This window comes from Nicotiana tabacum, chromosome 20, assembly GCF_000715075.1.
Source record: "Nicotiana tabacum cultivar K326 chromosome 20, ASM71507v2, whole genome shotgun sequence".
Lineage (NCBI taxonomy): Eukaryota > Viridiplantae > Streptophyta > Magnoliopsida > Solanales > Solanaceae > Nicotiana > Nicotiana tabacum.
The window spans coordinates 54,237,220-54,252,865 of NC_134099.1; positions in this window are offsets into that span (position 1 = coordinate 54,237,220).

The window sequence follows — 15,646 nt, forward strand, 5'->3', positions numbered from 1 at the left end:
ACTACAGAAAAACTCCTTTATTAAGTAGACTTTGGTTTTCATGCGGGCCATTCACATGAATTATTAGTACTCAGTAGGATTTTCTGGAAGTGTTTTTATTTCTACCTTTTTTTGTGCCTATCTCAAACTATTACTTTGTATCTCTTTCTCCACAAGGTTGTTAGGACTTAGGTAAAGAAAAGTCTTGTATTCCATATATACCTACAGGGGAAAGTTGTAGCCAAGAGATTACTATTCTATGTCTCCTATATCATTTTTCCGATTTCAATACTCGATTGTGAAATATGACTGGAACATTATGATATTTAAGATGGTAGATTAAATGTACTTTCAGAAACCTCGAAAAGAGGCAACTAACAGTCAAGGGCATGCATGGTACATTTTTATTTATTTGGCTCTTCATTCTTACATGGGACCAAAATTGACTATGATCAAACTGAAGCTGGTCACATTAAAGAGAAAGAGAAAAGAAATATTAAAGATAAAAATAACAAGAATTAACCTAAATAGCTTTCAACCCACTCGCTTAAACTAGTAATACCCGGCAGATCCATAATATATGTATAATCTATATATAATGTGTATAATCATGTTTAACCAGTAAATAATTTATATACACGGATGAGAAAAAGCAAATAATGAATCGGTTATTGTACAAAGATCCCAAATAAACAAAGAGACTTTTTAGCTTTGGTTGGGCTATAACTAATTGATCAATGATCACAATGCGCGCATCTTTTTATAGCAAACTTTCAAGCTTTAACGCAAGTCCTTTTATATGTTGTTTTATATATTTAATTAAGTGTAGGATATCCCCCCTTCCCTTATATTTAAGTGGGAGGTTGCTTAGCTCTCTCCTCGTTCTTTTTAGGGTATTCGATTTTTCACAGTGATAATTTGTCATAAAATATTACAATTATGCAAAATGCAAAAATTAAAAAGAACACAAAATTGCGTAAACCAGCTAAATGTTGCATACATGCATAACTTGGGGTATTGGTCATCTTTCGAAATAGATGCGGATCTAAATGTTTAAGTTAGTGACTGTAAAATACAATCTACCTATTACGTGCACGTACCTCGTGAGGATCTATGTGAATCAAGTATAAATATCTTCTCTTTTTTCTTCTTTTTTCTTTTTGAATTTATTTTACCCTGCGTCTTAGTTAGAGGGGCAAAGTTTTGGGGTTCTAAGCTTAATTGTATTTAATTTGTTGTAGCATATAAGTAATCTTACTTTTCAGGTTACTAATTAATCCTATCTTTTATTGACGATTATTTATAATTATCTTTTAAATAATTTTATAATGTAAAAGAATTTTTATGAGGAAGTTAAACTCTTTCCCAAGAACAGAGATTAATTAAATTTGACAAGTTCAAATCAGGCATATGCATATTTGGGAATTAGTATTGTAAAAGATATATAATTGAAAGTCTAAGTTGATAATAATATATTAAGTTCCACTAAACCAAAACAACTTGCGTCCAAGGAAGGATCGAAGTTTGACAAGATAACCAAGGCACCAGAGCAGTTAGAGAATATATATAACTCGCGGCAAATCAGATTGATCAGAAATTGGGATCCATATAATCCCACCATTTTTGGTCTTAACTTGGCCAAAGCAGTGGGTGACAAAATGTCAGTCTCATTGGCCAATTGGCTATGACCTTTTGTGAACAAACAGCTAAACGTCCAAATAAAGTCACCACTGTTATAAATATATTATATTATGGATGTTCATTTAGTACTCCGTTGTAAATAAGCTTCTTCACCATATGGGACTCCACCGTAAATATGTTTATCTATTTAGTACTCTATTGGAAATAAGCTTCTTGAAGAAACTTATCATTTCAGTACCCAGTTATGGATAAACATTATCCCCGGTAGAAGATTATCCATACCGGGTATAATAAGCTTATCCTTTCAGTACCCAGTTATGGATAAACATTATCCCCGGTAGAAGATTATCCATACCGGGTATAATAAGCTTATCCTTTCAGTACCCAGTTATGGATAAACATTACCCCCGGTAGAAGATTATCCATATCGGGTATATAATAAGCTTATCTTTTCAGTACTCCGTTATGGATAAACATTGCTCTTAGTAGAAGATTATCCATATCTGGTATAGTAGCAGCTTACACAGCAACTTCCTTTCTTCTATAAATAGAAGAGATTTCAGTTCATTATGTACATCAGTTTGAATTCGAATAATATATCAGTTTCTCTCTATAGTTGTCTTTACTTTACAGTCTTTATTTTATAACACGTTATCAACACGAGACTCTGACATCTCGAGAAAATACTTTGAAAGTATTAGAGGTAAGAACTTTCTTTTCCTAAATAATGCCAAATCTTTCTAAACTTGAATTTGTAGCCCTGGATATATCGGGCAAAAGCTACATGTCTTGGGTGCTTGATGTTGAAATCCATCTTGATGCGATGGGTCTGGCAGACACCATCAAGGATAAAAATCAGGCATCAAACCAAGACCGTGCCAAAGCAATGATATTCCTATGTCATCACCTTGATGAGGGCCTGAAAATGGAATATCTCACTATTAAAGATCCAGTCATACTGTGGAATAATTTGAAAGATAGATATGACCACCTGAAGATGGTCGTTCTTCCACAGGCACGTTATGATTGGACTCATCTAAGGCTACAAGATTTTAAATCTATCAGTGAGTATAATTCTGCTATGTTCAGAATTATTTCCCAATTGAAATTATGTGGTGATAATATTACTGATCATGATATGTTGGAGAAAACTTTCACCACTTTTCATGCCTCGAATATGCTCCTGCAGCAGCAATATCGAGAGATGGGATTTAAAAAGTATTCTGAACTTATCTCACATCTTCTTATAGCAGAGCAACATAATGGGCTATTAATGAAAAATCATGAAAGCCGACCTATTGGTTCTTGTCCATTCCCTGAAGTGAATGAGACGAACTTCCACCAAGCTAAATGTGGAAGAGGTCGTGGCCCCAGTCGTGGTCATGGCCGTGGTCGGGGAAGAAACCCCAATCATGGTAATAATAATGCACCAAAGAAGCCTCATCACCACCAGCAGTGGAAAAGCAAGGAACAAAAGCATGAAGCAGTGCAAGTGCCAAATGCAGAAAATGCATGTTATAGATGTGGAGGAAAAGGGCACTGGTCACGTACATGTCGTACGCCAAAGCACCTGGTTGAGCTTTATCAAGCCTCCCTGAAGAAGACAGAGAAAAATGCTGAAGCAAATTTCTAAAGATAATTTAGACTTCATGCATTTGGATGTAGCTGATTACTTTGCACTCCCAGAAGGAGAAACAAGTCATGTAATCGGTAGTGAATCTGTAGAAATGTAAATATTTTAATTTTTGTTGTTTGTAATAGATAGTATGGTTATGTAATTGTTGTACATAAATAAATGTTATACTTTGATAATGATGTTTACTATAATATATTTTATTTATGTTATTTTGAAGAATATGGATAATCCTCAAATTATGTTTGGATCAAAGACAAATCATGAAGATATTTGTGTTATTGATAGTGGTACAACTCATGCCATATTCAACGATCAGAAATACTTTTCTTATTTGCATAAGGAAAAAGCAAATGTTTCAACAATTTCTGGTAATATAAGTTTGATTGAAGGCTCCGGAAGAGCCATAATATTTCTGTCTAAGGGAACAAAACTTATTATAGACAATGCATTGTTCTCCTCCAAGTCCCGAAGAAACTTGTTGAGTTTTATAGATATTCGCCGAAATGGATATCATGTTGAGACAATAGATGAAATGAACAGGGACTATCTTTGTATTACAAAGAATATTTCTGGCCAGAAATGCATTGTAGAAAAGTTACCAACTTTATCTTCTGGCTTATACTATTCAAAAATTAGTACAATTGAAGCACACTCTATCGTAAACCAGAAGTTTACGGATTCAAATATTTTTGTGCTTTGGCATGACCGTTTGGGCCATCCCGGATCAATAATGATGAGACGAATTACTGAAAATTCGAGTGGGCATCCATTAAAGAACCTGAAAATTCTTACAAATGACGAATTTTCTTGTGATGCTTGTTATCAAGGAAAAATGATCACTAGACCATCACCAATGAAGGTTGGTATTGATTCCCCTGCTTTTTTAGAGCGTATACATGGGGATATATGTGGACCTATTCATCCACCAAGTGGGTTGTTTAGATATTTTATGGTCCTAATAGATGCATCTTCAAGATGGTCTCATGTGTGCCTACTATCATCTCGCAACCTGGCGTTTGCAAAGCTATTAGCCCAAATAATTCGATTAAGGGCACAATTCCCAGATTATCCTATAAAGGCCTTTGCCTTGATAATGCTGGAGAATTCTCATCTCAGGCTTTTGATGATTATTGTCTATCAGTTGGGATAAAAGTTGAACATCCTGTAGCTTATGTTCATACTCAAAATGGCCTTGCAGAGTCATTTATTAAATGCCTGCAATTGATAGCAAGACCACTACTTATGAAAACAAAATTGCCCACTACTGTTTGGGGCCATGCTATCTTGCATGCAGCATCACTTATCCGTCTCAGACCGACACATTATAATAAATATTCTCCGTCACAATTAGTTTTTGGTCATGAACCAAATATTGCCCATCTACGAATTTTCGGATGTGCTGTATATGTGCCAGTAGCACCACCACAACGTAGTAAGATGGGACCACAGAGAAGGATAGGAATATATGTTGGGTTTGAATCACCCTCTATTATTCGCTATCTTGAACCATTGACAGGAGATTTATTTACTGCTCGATTTGCAGATTGTCGGTTTGATGAAACAAATTTCCCACAATTAGGGGAGAGAAAAAGGAAATCAAAAGAGAAATTGTGTGGAAAGTTTCATCATTATCTCACTTTGATCCCCGTACCCCTATATGTAATCAGGAGGTCCAGAAGATCATCCATTTACAGAATATAGCAAATCAAATGCCAGACGCATTTACTGATTTGAAAAGGATAACTAAGTCACATATCCCAGCAGAGAATGTGCCTATCCGAATTGATGTCCCAGTAGGACCATCTACTAGCATGAGAGCTAGTGAACCTAAAGCACGCCTGAAGCATGGTAGGCCTTTGGGTTCTAAGGATCGAAATCCTCGAAAAAGAAAATCGACAAATGATCAAAACGATACTATGAAGGGATCTCCTGAAGAGACCCAAAATCTGATTAGTTCTGAGATTCCTGAAGAAATCAATGAACCCGAAGCTCATATGAGTGAGGAACTTTTAATAAGTTCGAACGATGATGAGATTAATTTAAATCGATTTGAAATAGTGGTGGATAATATTTTTGTATATAATGTTGCACTTAATATTATGCAAGATAGTGAGGATCTTGAACCTCGATCTGTCGCAGAATGTCGACAAAGATCTGATTGGCCAAAATGGCAAGAGGCAATTCAATCTGAATTGAAGTCACTTGCTAAAAGAGAGGTCTTTGGACCAGTAGTCCAAACACCTACTGGTATAAAACCAGTTGGTCATAAATGGGTTTTTGTACGAAAAAGGAATGATAAAAATGAAGTTGAAAGATACAAAGCTCGCCTTGTTGCACAAGGATTCTCACAACGACCTGGAGTCGATTTTGATGAAACATATTCACCTGTTATGGATGCCATAACATTTCGATATCTCATCAGTTTAGCACTACATGAAAAGCTTGAAATACATCTAATGGATGTAGTTACAGCTTATCCGTACGGTTCACTTGATAATGAAATTTATATGAAAATCCCTGAATGATTTAAAATGCCTGAAGCAAAATCTCAGGAAATGTATTCAATCAGATTACAAAGATCTTTGTACGGTTTAAAGCAATCTGGGCGCATGTGGTATAATCGCCTTAGTGAATATTTGCTGAAAGAAGGTTACATAAATGATGTTATTTGTCCATGTATTTTTATAAAGAAAATGACATCAGAATTTGTTATACTTGTTGTTTATGTTGATGACATAAATCTTGTTGAAACTCCAGAAGAGCTCCAAAAGGCAATTGAATATCTTAAGAAAGAATTTGAGATGGAAGATCTTGGAAAGACAAAACTTTGTCTTGGTCTGCAAATTGAACATTTAGCAGACGGGATCTTTATCCATCAATCTGCCTATACAGAAAGGGTCTTAAAACGCTTTTACATTGAAAAAGCGCACCCATTGAGTACACCAATGGTTGTTTGATCACTTGAAGTGAATAAGGATTTGTTCCAACCTCCAGAAGAGGACGAGGAACTCCTTGGTCCCGAAGTACCCTATCTCAGTGCAATTGGTGCACTAATGTATCTTGCTAATGCTACAAGGCCTGACATAGCATTTTCTGTTAATTTACTAGCAAGATATAGTTCTTCTCCTACACGGAGACATTGGAACGGGATTAAGCATATATTGCGATATTTAAAGGGAACTCTTGATATGGGTTTGTTTTATGCTAACAAAGATAGTGCAGATCTTGTCGGTTATGCAGAATGTAGGTTATTTATCTGATCCCCATAAAGCTCGATCTCAAACCGGCTACGTATTTACATATGGAGGTACTGTCATATCATGGCGCTCCACAAAGCAATCTATTGTTGCTACTTCTTCAAATCACGCTGAGATAATAGCTATTCATGAAGCAAGTAGGGAATGCGTATGGTTGAGATCAATAATTCATTTTATTCGAGAAAAATGTGGTTTGGAATGTGAGAAAAGACCCACAATTTTATACGAAGACAATGCTGCATGCATAGCCCAATTGAAGGGAGGATTTATAAAAGGAGATAGAACGAAGCACATTTCACCAAAATTATTCTACACACACGATCTTCAGAAAAGTGGTGACATTGATGTGCAACAAATCCGTTCAAGTGATAATCCAGCAGATTTATTCACTAAATCTTTGCCAATTTCAACTTTTGAGAAGATGGTATACAAGATTGGAATGCGGAGACTCAAATATTTGAAACAAGGTTTTCATCAGGGGGAGTAAAATACGCGATGCACTCTTTTTCCCTTACTAAGATTTTTTCCATGGGGTTTTCCTTATAAGGTTTTTAATGAGGCACCTAGTAATGCGTCTTACTACATATGTGTACTCTTTTTCCTTCACTGAGATTTTTTTTCACGTGGTTTTTCCTAGTAAGGTTTTAATGAGGCACATTATCTTTTAATGAACATCCAGGGGGAGTGTTATAAATATATTATATTATGGATGTTCATTTAGTACTCCATTGTAAATAAGCTTCCTGAAGAAGCTTATCCATATGGGACTCCACCGTAAATATGTTTATATATTTAGTACTCTATTGGAAATAAGCTTCCTGAAGAAGCTTATCATTTCAGTACCCAGTTATGGATAAACATTATCCCCGGTAGAAGATTATCCATACCGGGTATAATAAGCTTATCCTTTCAGTACCCAGTTATGGATAAACATTATCCCCAGTAGAAGATTATCCATACCGGGTATAATAAGCTTATCCTTTCAGTACCCAGTTATGAATAAATATTATCCCCGGTAGAAGATTATCCATACCGGGTATAATAAGCTTATCTTTTCAGTACTCCGTTATGGATAAACATTGCTCTTAGTAGAAGATTATCCATATCTGGTATAGTAGCAGCTTACACAGCAGCTTCCTTTCTTCTATAAATAGAAGAAATTTCAGTTCATTATGTACATTAGTTTGAATTCAAATAATATATCAGTTTCTCTCTATAGTTGTCTTTACTTTACAATCTTTATTTTATAACAACGACCTATTTCTTCCATGAAAACTGCAAAGGTTTTAATGAAGAAAACATGGAGGACAATTGCCATGTGAAAGCTGCCCAGCTTGTTCTCATAAAAACTTAATGGTTGCAGTGTGAAATCACAAGCATGAAAACGTCCAAATGGCTAGTTGGTAAGGGAACATTGATTGAATCATCCTACCAGAAATTGTTGAGTTGCACACGTGAGATTTATTTATCTTTTCTTACTCTTATCACAAAAAGGTTGTCCTACCAATCCAAATTTTCATATGAATGCCATGCCGCAACCCATAGATGGTAGCCACATATATGTTTCATTTGTTTTAATTGTTATAAGGTCAGTTAAATTCTTTGTTTCCTCTGGGTAGCCTATTAAATTGGACCAATACTCATTTATATAGGATTATTACAACTCATAATGCAGGGAAGCCACGTATTTTACAAAAAACACTTATTTACACCAGGCTAAGCAATATAATTATATGCATCACAAATTAAAACTGTGAATACATATCAATGCTAAACAAAATAAAATGCGCACGACACTTGTCTTATATTAATTTGGTTAGTGCAATAATAGGGTACCAATAAGTCTTTCCGCGTACTTAATTTATTTGCCTTTGACAACTAGTTATTTTGGGATTAGTTAATTCTTTTCTTTATGCGGACAACACGTCATAGAATATTTACGTAAAGAACACTTGGAGGAAAAGCAGTATGACAAATAGAAAAAGAGATGCATTATATGTAGGGAAACTTTTTTTTTTTTAGTTAATCTTCCGGGCAATGTGCTTACTGCTAGTTTTTATAACTAGCTGAAAATAAAATAAAACAAATTAATGCAGTTTATTTAGATATATAGTGGTCTTTCTTTTATACTGTTTTCTCTATATTATTTCTCTTTTTGGAATCCTACAGCTAGCTATAATTTGCTAGAGTAAACGTGTTCTTTGATTAAATTAGTCATTATATTGCAGGATATTTGAATTGGTAGTCCAAAACATTTTCCAACTATTCAATTGCCGTTCATAAATTATTTAAATAATAATAAAAGTATATAAAGCTACCTACTAACAAAATAATCTAGTGAGTGAGATCTTTATACAGCATTCTTATCTTAAATGAAGACTCACTACGCATCTTTACGAACTACTAGAAAGGAACAGATATATGATATTAAAGAAAATGCCCCCATAATCACATGATCAACAGCCAATTATGTCCTCAATGTTAAACCTTAACTACTTTTACCCACGAACCTTTGGGTTCTTAGCGAGGGGGCCCAAATCATGTAACCAATGGAAACATAGAAGGGATCTTTGCACAAATAGCTGGTCGAATTTATAATCAGTATATATTTATTGTACATGAAATAGACATATATTATATATCTGATGGTTATTTTAAATTTATTTAAGCGCTTGGGTAAGCGTAATTTTCATAAAGCACTATCTTTTAGTGGTAATTAGCTATCTATAGATATCATTTGCTATATTACGGATTGTAGATACATTTTCTGTTGGTATAAGATGTATTAGATGTATTTAAACTACTGTATTCATGAGTACAGTAGCAAAAATAGGCGTGAATCAGGGAAGTCCAGCTAATTAGTTGTTGTATTCGACTGTATTCAGGGCGTGAAACATGAGATTACAGCTGAACAGATTATTGTATTCGACTGTATTCACGGCGTGAAATAGGGGATTACACTATTTTTAAACGGAAAGTGAATCAATTAACATAATAGACTCCTAATATAACTCAACAAACTGAATTATAACACACAAATTTTTTATTTCCATTTATAAAAAAGATTCTCAACCAAAAAATACCCCAAAAATATAACAATCTTCAAAGAAATTATATAATGCATCTGAATATATAAATTATATTAATTAAAAAAACATATGAATATATTCATGACATATAGCGAGAGAGTGAATACAATGAAATACATCGGGATACATTGAAATACAATAAAAAAAAAAGACAGTGAATACAATGAAATACATGCAATACAACGAGATACATTAAATAACAATGAAAAAAAAGACAATGAATACAATGAAATACATAAAAAATACAGCGTGATACGTTGAAAATACATTGAAATATATTAACAGAAAATCAAATTGCCCAGCCCCAAATACCGTCGTCTTTGTTCAAGAACAAACCCTAACTTCCGGCGAATATGCCGTCGAGCAAAAACCCTGAATCTCCGAGAATACTACTGCGAAAGTGATCTATTCCGAGAGTAATAATTGTTTACAGTTGGAAGCGAAGCGAAGTGAAGTGAATCTCTGAATAAGAGTAAGATGCACTAGCATGCTTAACCACAATCCAGTTGGAAGCGATTGAAGATGACGGAAGTATAGTGTTCTTTAGCTTTTTCTTTTGAAAATTTCTGCAGATGTGGTGCCGGAAGATGATGAAATTTTAGATTTAAATGGTGCACCATCAGTGGATCTGCCAAATATGGTTGACAAAATGTTAGGCCTTGTCCATGGGTTCTTATGGATTAAGATTTTTAGCTCAATAGAAGAACCCAAACGCGTTCTACTGGATCTGCAAAGGTCCACATGATAATTTGGGTTTATGTTGAAGAATTAAGGAATTTTTACCTCATATAGCAAATGTTAACACCTTATTTATTTTAAATAAATACCATTTAAAAAATTATATTCTATAGATATTTTTTAATGTTTATAGCAAAATATCTAATTTTGGTTATTTCTACCCTAAGCCACTAAATACGCTATTCAGTTACACTATTTTCTTTCTCTCTCTACTTTGATATATGTCATTCTCTTCCCCCATTTCCTAAACACATGATGCTCAATCTCAAAATTTCTCTCACCTATAGATCATACTCTCTCTAGTCCCTGCACTCAAATTCAATGACCCCTCGTAGAATAGTCTTCAATGTGACATAAATAGCCGATCGGGCTCACAATTCTTTTTCCTAGCCAATATACATACATTCAGGGCGGACCCACCTTATTGTAAGGGAGTTCAGTTGAACCCACTTCGTCGAAAAAATTAATAATTTTTACTTGTTAACTTCATCAGAAAATGATGAAAGCAGATAATATTGTAATAGATGAAGCCACTTTGCACAAACGGAAGTTGCAGTGTAGTGGCAAAGGGGGATAATTTGGGGGTCAGACGTTGAAGTTCGAAGCTCTGCTAAAGCTGTAGACTTGTTTGTGTTCTACAATTCATTTTATGTTCCAGTTATCACTTTGTTATTTTGTATGTTGTCTTCCTTTCCTACTTCTCTTTATAATTTCTTTTCTCTGCTTATATCCATTATAGTTATTCTTATTAAACTCTATTTTACTTTGTTGAGATTATTTGTAGTTTTTTAATTCAATGAGTTTAATTTATATTTGTTAAATTGTTTATTTGTATTGTACTGAAAATTCTAGTTTGGTGTATAATCTCTTTTACTTTAATGTTTGTATCAATTAGTTTAGTTTATAACTCCTTTTTTATTTTTATTTTGTTTGTAAATACTTATACTGTTAAATTTCTTACAGTTATAACATTTTTAAGCTGGTTAGATTTTTTTTGTAAAGTCAATAAATTTATAAATTTGTTAATATATATAGATAAAATTCTAAAAATTAAAAGTAAATAGTTTTAAAAAAAAAAATCAACTTTGATTAAAAAAGAGCGTCTATGACTTTACTTTGAGGTCACATGATGAACACAATTGAGTAGTGAGCAAATTGTATTTACCGGTGCTGCATATATTAGTGGCTACTATGCTCTTTGACTGAACCCGCTTGTATAAAATTTTGGGTCCGCCATTGCATACATTACACTCATTATATGACTATACTCATAGTATAAATTATATATACGATATATTCACCGATTATTTTTAGTCTAAACAGTGGGCGACAATATAGCTTAATTTGTCATAAATTATGTCCCAAAACATTGGAGAACCACAAATGTTCGTTACATATCATTTGAATTTTTAATTCAGTGGTTGCATACATATATACTTGTTTTTCGACCTTGCTTACATAAGCTGACATTCATTGTCAACAGTGAATAGTTGCTTTCTCCTAAAAGACTATACTCTCAAATAGTGGTGGTAAACAGATTAAAAAAATAATTATCCATTTATATTATCCACTAAAAAATGAGCTGGATAATAAATTTTTTAAAATAAGGTCAAATATGTTTAAGATTTATATTATCTTCTTAAAAAATAGATAATGAATGGGTTAAACTTTTATATTTTCCAAGAATTAAATTGGGGATTTCTCAAAATTAGAAGACTAGAAATCCTCCCAAAATGATCATATTCATGAAGCTACGGAAACTAATATTGTATCCATTATTTGCATCATTCGTTTTTGATTTGCCCTATATTTGACCCAGCTCAACCATTTGCCACCCCTACTCCCAGGGCATAAGGAAAAGAAAAGACAAGCTTAAAAAAGATTCAAAAGGATACTTCAGAAATTACAAAAGATTCATAGTAAGGAGGTGAAAATGCAAGTTCGTTTTTTCTTTTCTAAAGTAGCTAAAGAATAGTAAGTTCATCAACAAAAGAAAGAAATATTATATTGCTCAGATATTCGTGAATGTAAGGTGTTCACAAACGATGGGGACTCCCCTTTATATACTAGAGGAATCCTAATTATGGTATAATTCTAATTACATAAGTAAATCCAATAATTAATACAAATAACCGCCCTTGATTTGATCTGTTCCGGGATTTCTGCTGTGATCTTCGACCTGTTACCGATATCTCGCCTTTCCGTTATTGTACTTCACTCGAAGTCGGTCATACTTAGTCTCGATTGCTGCTGACCTCGGTCTCGACGGACACCTCGATTCTTGAACTTGACACCTTGTTTTCGTGCTATAGCTCGATCCATTACGAGGCTGACCCTCGGCGTGATCCCCTGGTCTCGATTAAATAGCAAAATCGGCAAGCCCGATTTTATCCGTATAAAGTTGCTATAATTCTTTTATAACTTGTGTTAAACATGCCAAAGTATTTGTGTTCCTATAAAAACTTCTCGTTAAGGGTGAATTGAAAGTTTAAGTTAAATTATTTCTAAATTTAAACAAAGAACTGGGCGAATAAGGGCTTTAAATTTCTATTCAGAGATGTAGTAGCACGAAGGTGTAGCTTGTAGCTATGAATGGTTTGAGTTAGTTTGTTGCTAAAGTTTGGTGATGTCTAACTCTAGAGGTTTTGATCTACCTGCAATTTTTTTTTCTGATAATAAAATATTTTTAACTGTAAAAAAATATGCGTATAACCGTATATAATTAGTGTATATTAATATATATAGGTAGAAAAAGTAAATTTAGCTAGCTATTTATGTAAAGATCCTAAAATGATTCTTGGCTATAATTTGCACAATTGTGATGTTTACTCCATCTGAATGATTTTTCTCTTTGATTGTGTTCATCTAAGTGAAATACATAAATAGCCCTTTAAGTTGTCCCCAACGATTATTTGAACACTTAGGGTCTGTTTGGAAAGCCATCAGGTAATTGAAATTGGTGTAATTACTAAGATAGTAATTACACACCCTAGTAATTACACAGTTGCGAAATTACGATGAACTATTTTTTTTTGTCATAATGTAATTACAATGTAATTACAAGTTTACTGTTTGGTTACACAAGTATAATTACACAGTTAGAATTTTTTTTAAATGAAGTAATTATCAAAACTTAAAAGTTAATATATATATATATCAAAACACAAGTGTAATTACACAATTTAGTTTTTGATACTTACAAAAACTAAAAATATACATTTTGTAAGCATATCATGGAATTCATGTTTGATAAAATAAATTAATATTTATAAATATAATATCATAACATTATTCAAATGTTTGACAAAACTAATCTATTAATTCTAACTAAAAAATGAACAACATTCAATGTGAGCCAATACTACTGGAACAAGTAAATTGGAACCATGAATATAATAGAATTTTAAAATTCAAAAAAAAAGTTTGTCACGACCCTAAAACCGACCAAGTCGTGATGGCGCCTATCGCGAAACTAGGTCAGCCGACACAACTCCCGAATTAAACATTATTCAATAAGAATTATTTTAAGCCTTTAATTAATCAGATATCTCATAATGTAAGTCTAAATGAATAGTGCAGAATAAATACACAAGCCCGACATCGGGGTGTCACAAGTCACGAGCATCTACTAAGGTCTGAATACAACAGAGAGTCTAAAAATGTAGTAAATAAAGTCTAAGTAAGACAAGAGAGAGAAAAGCAGTGTTGCGAACGTCGGGAAGCTACCCTGCTAACTATGATAACTATGCCACTGAGCAATCAACACCCGCTATCGGGTTCAAAAACACCTAAATCTGCACACAAGGTACAAGGAGTAATGTGAGTACGCCAATTGAGTAAGTAATAATGGTAAATGAAAGCTGAGCAGTAAGAAAACACGTAAACCACGTCAAAATGCTACAATAAAAGCATGACATTTCCAACATAGTACAGAAATAATTTACTTCAAAATCATGCTCAGTTTCGGTAAAAACCTTTTAAAACAACTTTCAATAGTTTCAAACGAGTGATAAGACAGTGAGTAAAACTAATGGAAAAGGTAAACAGCCCCTCGGGCAAAACATGTATCACATACCGCCCGTCGGGAACATCATCAACAAAACCAGCCTCTCGGGCAACCTCACAATCACTCGTAATTATCCCTTCGGGCATAACATGAATCAAGAACCTCCCCTCGGACAACAATATGAATCAAACAACAGCCCCTTGGGCTACATCACATCACTAACACTGGGTACCCGTGCTCACTGGGGGTGTACAGACTCCGGGAGGGGCCCCTTACAGCCCAAACACAATAGCAAGCCATCTCGTGGCATAATCAAACAGGCTCTCAGCCTCATATCAAGCCACCTCGTGGCATAACAAATCAGGCCCTCGGCCTCATAATCATAAATCAATACCACACTGTTGCGGCGTGCAGCCCGATCCCACAGTATCCTCACAACACAGGCCCTCAGCCTCACTCAGTCAGAACTCTCTCAAGCTACTCGGGAAACAGTAAAATATGATGCTCAGCCCAAAATATCATTTAAAATATCAAAACAGAGTAAACATGGTTGAGTTATGAAAACAGTAGAATACAACATGACTGAGTACAAATATGAAGTCAAAACAATGAGGAATAGTAGTAAAAATTCCTAAGGGTCCAAAACAGTTGGCACGAGGCCAAATATGGTATTCAGCCCAAAACATGATGATAGCAAACTGTTTTCAGTCAAATACGCAGTTTAATAGTCATACTGGACGGGTTAAGTCACAATCCCCAATGGTGCACGACCCCACGCTTGTCATCTAGCATGTGCGTCACCTCATAATAGCACAACGATGTGATCTCCGACATTTCATACCCTCAGGACAAACATTTAAAATCATTACTTACCTCAATCCGATCCAAACTCTAGCCCGTGATACCTTTGCCTCTCGACTCGGCCTCCAAATGCTCCAAATCTAGCCAAAAGTAGATTCATACCATCAAATTATGCTAAGGGAACAAGGCCCACTAGAAAATGTCCAATTTATACCAAAAATCTCGAAATTGACCAAACCCGGCCCCCGGGCCCAAGTCTCGGAATCCGATAGAAATTACATCAATAGAATCCTTGCACTCTCACGAGTTCGTACATATCAAATACATTAAAATCCGACATCAAATGCCCATTCAAATCCCCAAAAGAATTCTCAAACTTTTCTTCCATTTTCCCCAATTTCCACTCTAATTTCTCAAATTAAATGATGAAATTCAAGACTAAATCATGGAATTAAACCAAATATGAGTGAAGAATACTTACCCCAATTGCTTCACTGAA